A 5,483-nucleotide genomic window follows, 5' to 3' on the forward strand; every position below is an offset into this window, starting at 1 on the left:
CCCCGCCCCCCCCCCGGGCCCCCCCCAGCCTCGGGACACCCCTGCCCCCATGCAATGACATATGGCTGGATTTTTTTTTTTTAAAGTGACACTAAACTCAGGAGTTAATCCTTAAAAATGAATTCAAGTACCTTAACTATTAACATAAAATTAACTTATTTGTGCGTCACTCAGCTGTAGATCCTCAAATCATCTCTGAATTCATGCTGACACTGTCCTTCCTTCTGGAGGGTGGCTACTTTTATTTCCCATGGTTACTGTGTGTGCTGAGATGCTGGTGGTCTTCAGCATTGCTGATTTTCATTATAATGTATTGCTGGGACTTGTAGTCCTGCATGGCTGGTGCTATTCTGCATTGCTGTATAATGATTATACAGCAATGCAGAATAGCACCAACTATGCAGGACTACAAGTCCCAGTAATACATTATATTATTAAGTAGGGATGCACCAGTGACAATACTGGGCATTTTCACGAGCCCTGATACTAAGTGCAGATACCGGTGTTCTGTCGAGAACGCTAACCTAGTGGCATTTGCCGACTTCAGCATCTGCACAGACCAGTATTATCGCGGAAGCAGGCATTTATAGATAAAGTATTTTGTTTAAATCGTTAATTGTGACCGTTAATAATATGCCATCCATCATTTACTGCCATAGATGGTATATTATTAACGGTCCCAATTAACAATTACAAACTAATACTTTGTAAATAAATTATCTACAAAGTACAGAACACCAGCACTAAATTTTTAAACTGAAGTGACTGCCTACGGTCTCGCGCTTGCTGGGAACCTCGGCAACCTTCCTGCTAACCACCCGGTGCCTGTTTATAGTGCCAGTTTGGGGGGGCCCTTCATGGTTTCTTGCATCGGGGCCCTTAAGTTTCTAGTTACGCCACTGAGCCTCAAGCTGGGGGGGGGGGCAGGAGCAGAGTGGCACAAAGCAAATTTTGGCCGCAAGGTAGACAACACTGGACTCCGTGGACTAGTAAAAATGTGTTTTTGTTTTGCATCCAAGGGTAATTATTACATAGAATACATTACGTTTTAGCTAGGAAGTGTAAGGTTTCTCTTTACAGTTCACAGCAAAAAAAATAATAAGGGATGCATGCGGAAAATTCGGTTCTTTACGATGTAAAATATAAACTGTAACTCCTTCCTCTGTCTGGAGATCTTTAAACAAAAGTCTTTTGGATTTCATTGAGCCAGTTTGGATGCTTGAAATCTTTCTACCATTACACCATTAGACTGTTTTTAATTCCACTGTTTCTGTTTGGCTTTCTTTCAGAACATATTTTAAAAAAAAAAAGATACATGGAATTTCTCAGTGCCGTCTACTACATGCTTTTATTCAATTTCTTTTCCAGAACTCTGGGATGTTTCCTTTGGGGTTTTCAGTGCATTGTATTTTTTTTTAATGTATAACAATACTTTATAATGTATTATTATATTCGTTTTTATAACGTATTAGTAACAATATAGTATCTGTAAACCCAATCACTATAATCACATATAAGGTTTAACATGTTAATGTAATTCAAAAAGTAATTTTTATTATTTAAAAAAATGCAGCTTTCATTTAAATAATACACGGTGTTCCTGCCATGATGGTCCTTGTTTAGGCATTTCCTGTTATAGGGTGACAACATTCTGTCCCTATCTCTCAGTTGTGCTCATGCGTTGTCATCCTGTCACATGGGCTTCCGATGGAAACTACAAGTAGCCGTTTTAACACATATCATGCAGGCACGGTGTGCTGTTGTAACCACGATCTCTCCCTGAGAAATGCCTTTGAGCTAAAGGTGGAGTGCTTGCATGTAGACAGGAATTGACTGATGGAGATCAACAGCATTGAAATGCAACAAAGGAGAAAAAGAGTGAAAGCCAGTATTTTATTTAAAAGACTGCAACTTTTATCTTACACAGTACTTTAGTAAACTAACAGGGTTATTCACAAAAGGGTGAAGAGCCCTGAGAAGGCAGGTGAAGTGAACCATCTAGGACAAAGTGAGCTGAATTGGAGAAAAATTCTCCAATTCAGCTAACTTTACAGTTCAGCTATGCTGTGCTAGAATGTTCACTTCTCCTGTCTTCTCCAAACTCTTCACCCTTTTGTGAAAAACCCTGTAAATGTAATTCAGTTATGGTTTACATGCGCTATAATTTTATAATTACATTTTATTTTTACTTCTTCTGCGGTTATGGGTTGAAGCTTCTGTGATCTCCTGGCAAAAATCAACAGGGAGGGGAGATCTGGCCACTTTTCTTATTTTAGATGACAGGGTCACATGATCCAGGCACGTATGGTGTGACTCCTGGACTGGGTGGCCTTTTTCCATGTTTGGGAGGATGTTTGGCTTTGATCAGACCACTGGAAGGTTACCACTTTACTCAAAAGCTGTTGTTGGGTGGTAACCTATTTCTAGAACCAAGAACATTTTGAAAACATTTGTTTCCATTCTCTAATTACACAAGAACTCCACACAAGCACCTACCTTAGCTGAGACATTGTCTAAGAATACTCTAGAGGTAAACAGATTTAGTTTCAGTTGGATCATATAGTGCAGGATCACAGCTCATTTCGTCTTACAGGTCTCTCTAGTTCTGCGCAATTCCACTTTTCACTCTGCTCTGTTTTGTGACTTGTTCTTTATTCCTTTCTATCAAGCCAATTACCTTTTTTATATGAGCTCTGGGAAAGAATTATTGCCGACTGCCTGAATCTATGCCATTACGAATGGAAAAGTTTGAGAAGTTTCTTAAGCAATATAATTTTATAATCCACAGTTTAAAATGATCCAGGATTACAGTGCAATCATGTACGCGAAGGAAAAAAACAAGAGTATGTTTTATGCAGCGGTGTGGAATCCTTAAATCAACAAACTCTATCCTTTTGTTTGTTTTACACTATTGTAATATAATTATAATTTAAATAAATAAAACATAAGCTTAAGAAGATAGTCTACATAGTTATGCATATTGAGATACTTTTTTTAGATATATAGATTAGAAGTTATTATTTGGGTAAGATTATAACTTGGTTGATGCTTGTTGACTGGTAGTAATGCAAATAAATTCTGTTGTCTAAAGGAATTAAAAGTAATATATTGCTTTAATGTGTAAATGCATGGCAGATGTGTTCCTGAGATCTAGAAAACATCCATGTAAAATGATGCTGCATCCCAAGATTTTGTTCTATCACATGTGAATCAGCAACTTTGACATATGTTGCTTTATGAATGGAGACTATATACATCCTCATTTACAGCCAAGGTCACTGCAGGAATCTATAAGCACTGCTTGATATGTAGTGGCTTTCAGTTTCTCTAACATGGACCTGGGAGAAGCTGCACTTCCTATGTGTGTCAGGTTTTCCACTCTTTTCCATAAAGCTATAGAGAACTCCTAAAAAATAACTGCAAAGCTCTCGAGTGTATGCGATGGCAAATACGGAGGAACTAATTTCTCCTGTAAGGACGACATGTTACGTTTCCTAAGAACTTGGACAGCATGGCACGTGTTTAAAGACACAGATGCCTATGCTGCTCTCAGTAAATGCTTGCCTTTTTTCTTCTCTCTGTACCACCCCCGCTACTCCTTTTTCTCCTGCTTCCCCCACCCCCTTTACACGCCCTTCTTTTCTTCCATAATCTTCCTTATATTCCAGCATTTCCTTGCCTTCTTCTCTTTCAACAGGATGCCCGGACAGGAGTCTCTCTACTTCTCTTCCTCTACTGCTCGCGCTCCTCTTGCCCTCTTTTTCTTGTCATACTTCCAACTCCCTCCTCCCCTTCAACTTGTTCTTTTTCCAGATTCTTCTTTCTCCTTCTCTCCCTCATTCTCTTCTTCTCCACCCTCCCTTCATATTGAACCTTCTTATACCTTATACCCTTTTCAAACAGTCTTATACAAATAAAGTGAGTTTTTTTCATTGTTCTCCCCCTTTTCAAACAGTCTGACATGGCCCCAATGCACACTGAGCTTCCAAATGCATGCCCTTGTCCAGTAGCCCTGTTCTCAATTTCAAAACGCGGGATTGCCGCTTATTGCTTTTAGCTCCGCCCACCTGTCACTTTTAAAACCGGCAGATTCCCGCCACATTGTTCTATTCCAGCATGACAAAGAGGTGATACCTCAAAACGTGTTGCTCTCCTCTCCGTAACAACCTCCATCCCATCACTGATCTGACCACCTGCCGCCTGTCGGCAGTTCCCGCATACCGGCTCCCATACACTGCTCCAGTCCGATCTGACAGAGACCGAGCACTGATATCTACAGCCGCGGCCACAGCAGCCTTGCCTGCACCTGACACCGCTGAGTCTCCCTCACACCGCCTAGATCCCGCATTCATCTAGAAGTACCTCTGCTTCCCCTCTCCTCGTTCACAGCCTCCCTTCCTTCCGTGGACGAACTCCTTCAGGCAGTAAACCAGCCAGATCAGGGCACACATCACGGGTGTCCCGTTCCTCCACACAGGCTGTCCATCCTCTGGTCCCTGGATCCACATGTAAGTGTCAATGCAGTTATTTTTCTGCCATGTCTTGCCAAGTTAGCTAGTGCTCCATTGGTTTTGCGCCCTTTGTGTTCCTCTGTCAGATTCCTCGCATCACCTTTCAACATCTCGTGGAGTCACGAGGCGGCCCAACAAAGTCATCTCGTGGAGTCATCTCGTACTGATGGGGTGGTCATAATAATCTGGCCACTCAGTATATATATTATCTTTTTATTTATCTTCTTCCCTGGAGTTCTTTTTTAGAAGATGCTGATGGTTACAAGCCGACTACTTCCCCCCTATTCCTTATTACCTTATTTAGTTTGACTTAGTGAAGTAACCCGGTCCTAAATGCTATTTTTCCCAGTGAACGCCATGAAGACTTTGGCAGGCAATGACTAAGTCACTCATTTTACGAGCATGACGTAGCAATGGCTGTGATAATAGAATACCAGGAATTTACTAAAAGATTTTGCTTTTGGAGTTTAAAGAAATGTTCTTGCATTGTAGACTGAAGATAAAAAAATTATGATAACCTGCCCAGTCATCAAGGAGAGAATACATACACCACCATACTGACTGTAATAACTGCAAGCAACAGCGTTTAGATATATCTAAAGGAAGTATAATAACAAGAGGATGTGGTACACCAAAGACCAACTCATTTTCTAAATCAGGTGAGTTATGACCAGTGAGGAAAAGGTCACTCTGCTTTCACTCTGCTCTCCCCTTCTATTACCATGCTCCTTGCACTACATCTCCCTCCAGTCTGAGCTTTGTTGGTATTTTACAAGGGGCTTATACCAAGTCAAATTCAGGCACTTATAATGCTTGCTTATACTATTGATTATAGACCTGCATTAATGTAGTTCTAAAGGCTACACGTTTTAAGCTTTGTGGGATGCTTCTGCGTCAGGGGAACATTCCCTAGCAGTTTATTTATTAAAAATATGTTACAAACACTTACTTTTTATCACTTCTCTGCCCCCC

The sequence above is a fragment of the Nanorana parkeri genome, unplaced genomic scaffold (genome assembly GCF_000935625.1).
Source record: "Nanorana parkeri isolate BGI_ZX_2015 unplaced genomic scaffold, ASM93562v1 scaffold361, whole genome shotgun sequence".
In the NCBI taxonomy this organism is placed as follows: Eukaryota; Metazoa; Chordata; class Amphibia; order Anura; family Dicroglossidae; genus Nanorana; species Nanorana parkeri.